Below are 3,382 nucleotides of genomic sequence, written 5' to 3' on the forward strand. Positions count from 1 at the left end.
ATATATATATATATATATATATATATATATACATGCATACATACATCTAAATATATATATATATACATATATATGCATATACACACACACACACATACGCACATATAACTGTGTACATGTGTGACTGTATAATCATGTGTTGTTGTGCGTATGCGCGTATGGTTGTGTATATATGCGGGGGATGTCTAAGCTACTGCAAGACTATGTAAAGTGTTAAAGTCAATGCATTAACAAATTGATCTCAAGAGGGATGACAGCTTTTCCTATCGACAATGGAGAACGAACGGATTACACCAACTTTACTCCCGCCCACACCAACACAAATGCATACAAACAACATGTATCTATGTGTCTGCATGTACATACTTACATTCGCGCACTTTATATGTGCGTGTGTGCCTACGAGTGTGCATATATATATATGTGTGAGTTTGAGTGTCAGTGTGTCTGTGTGCGTATGTATGTATATATGTATATATATATATATGTGTGTGTGTGTGTGTGTGTGTGTGTGTGTGTGTGTGTGTGTGTGTGTGTGTGTGTGTATCTATACATAGAGATGTATTCGTAGCGTATTTTATTAGAGAGAATCAATTAAAATATGCATACAGATGCGAAACGTGCATGCGTACATGTACATATACTGTGCGTGTGTGTGTATGTGTTTGAATGTGCGTATGAGCGTGTTTGTGTGTTGAATGTGTGGGTGTGTTTGAATGTGTGTGTGTTTGTGTGAGTGTGCGTTTGTACATACATACATACATACATACATACATACATACATACATACATACATACAAGCATGCATAGACATAAAAAAACATTTATTTAAGAATTTTGGAGGAAATCAAGGATTGTTGGCTAGAGCGTCGAAAGAAACAAAGATCTGCAGTATATTTCCGCTCTGGGTTCAAATCCTGCCAAAGCCAGACACAACATTAACTCCCTCACGGGTTGGTAATATACAGCATTAATCAAGGCCTCGCGGTAATGATAAAGACTAACCTCCTTTCCTTAAAATTGTTGGCCATGTTTCTAAGTCATCATCATCATCAACATCATCATCATCATCATCATCATCATTATTATTATTATTATTATTATTATTATTATTATTATTATTATTATTATTATTATTATTAATGAGGCGGTGAGCTAATACAATCGTTAGCACGCCGGCCGAAATGCTTAGCGGTATTTGGTCTGCCGCTACGTTCTGAGTTCAAATTCCGCCGAGGTCGACTTTGCTTTTCATCCTTTCGGGGTCGATTAAATAAGTATCAGTTACGCACTGGGGTCGATATAATCGACTTAATCTGTTTGTCTGTCCTTGTTTGTCCCCTCTGTGTATAACCCCTTGTGGGCAGTAAAGAAATAGGTATTTCGTCTACCGCTACGTCGTGAGTTCAAATTCCACCGAGGTCGACTTTTCCTTTCATTATTTCAGGGTCGATAAATTAAGTAGCAGTTGAACACTGGGAATGATATAATTGATTCATCCCCGCCTCCCCAAGCTGCCCTTGTAGGCAAAAATTTTAAATAATAATAATAATATATATATGTATGTATGTATTTATGAATATGTTTGTGTGTCTGTGTTTGTCCCCAACCACCATCGCTTGACATCCGATGTTGGTGTGTTTACGTCCCAGTAACCTTGACCGATAGAATAAGTACTAGATTTACAAAGAATAAGTCCTGAGATCGATTTGTTCGACTAAAAGGCGGTGCTTTAGCATGGCCGCAGTGAAATGACTGAAACAAGTAAAAGAATAAAAGATTATAAAACGTGGTTTGTGTATCTTGCTATTGTTATCAATCATGAGAGGTTATCAATCATTCTGTTATCTCATTGAGTCGTAATTGTGTATAGTATATTTTATATATTTTAGTAATAACTTCGTTGAGCATATGCTGTGTGAGTTGTTATTTTATGAGGCGGTTATTGTATAGAACATGTATTATGTTCAGAACGTTATGTTTTTGAAGTGTCAAGTATCTTGTGTATAATGTAGGTTGTATCTAGCGACGTTAAGAAATTAATTGCTTAAAACATCATTAGTTTGGTTTATCGTTTGTTCATATCCAGTCGTTACTGGACAGATTATATATCTCCTCTTAGACAAATCCTTTGATCAAATGGTTCGAGATGACAATTAGAGCAGAGAGGTTTTTCTCCATGACTTTGATTACGAAATCAAAATTGTTTGATTTGATCCTTGAGTCTGTCTGGGCAACCACGTCCCAGAGAGTAGTGGCCAGGCTGTTTTCATGTACCGAGTTTGGTAGATGTTTATGCGAATATATTACACAGTGAAAGCCTTAAAGTCAGTTCTTCTCCGTTTTTATAGCGTAGAATTGGCACATTTCCCAATGTACAACTATTTATTATTATTATTATTATTATTATTATTATTATTATTATTATTATTATTATTATTATTAAGGCAGGGAGCTGGCAGAATCTTTAGCACGCCCGGTAAATGTTTCACGGTATTCGTCCGTCTTGACGTTCTGAGTTAAAACTCGGTGAATGACTTCTCCTTTCATCAGACTGAGGTTGATAAAATAAAGTACCACTGGAGTACTGTGGTTGACTTAATCGACTAGCACCCCACCCCCACTTTAAAATTTCAAGCCTTATGCGAAACTTTAAATCTTTTTTACTAATATCGTCGTCGTTGTTGTTGTTGTTGTTGTTGCTATTTTATTATTATTATTTCTATCTTCGGCATCATCATCATCACTATTATCATTCTCACCATCATCGCCATCACGAGCATCCTCAATACAGCACCAATTACTATCGCAGTCATCATCATCATCATCACATCATTATCATCGTCGCCGTCGTCGTCTTCGTCGCCGTCGTCGTCATCGTCGCCGTCGTCGTTGCTCTCATTATTAACAACATTTCTCTAATTCCCTCAACGCTATAATAATTACATTAGCAGAAGCAAATACATTGGGATCGGAAACACAAACGAACGAGAGATCGAACGAGTGAATGAAGAAGGAAAGAGAGAAAGAAAGAAAGAAAGAAAGAAAGAAAGAAAGAAAGAAAGATAGAAAGAAAGAAAGAGAACATGTGCACTTAAGATGCGTAGTAAGAAGTCAACAGCAAATGAAGGAAATGAAAAAAAATAAAAGGCAAACAAACGTAGAAACGAATAGAAACAACTAAAAGGATACGGATAAATAAATAAATAAAATAAGTAAATAAATAAAATAAATAAATAAATGGTTGCTACCATCTTGGGATCCAATTATATCAGTCTCGCAGTAAATTATCTGGAGCACAAGTAACAAACTTCATTAAAATGGATTGTTTATATATATATATATATATATATATGTATATATATACTGATATATATATATA

The 3,382-nt window shown here is 35.4% G+C and overlaps 1 protein-coding gene across 2 annotated transcripts in view; it reads left to right on the forward strand.

The window, feature by feature from the left end:
* LOC106870321 (uncharacterized) overlaps nt 1-3,382 on the forward strand; it is a 255,683-nt gene that overhangs the window by 133,072 nt on the left and 119,229 nt on the right. The gene's annotated exons all lie outside the window — the stretch shown is intronic.

Source organism: Octopus bimaculoides, chromosome 22, assembly GCF_001194135.2.
Source record: "Octopus bimaculoides isolate UCB-OBI-ISO-001 chromosome 22, ASM119413v2, whole genome shotgun sequence".
NCBI lineage: Eukaryota > Metazoa > Mollusca > Cephalopoda > Octopoda > Octopodidae > Octopus > Octopus bimaculoides.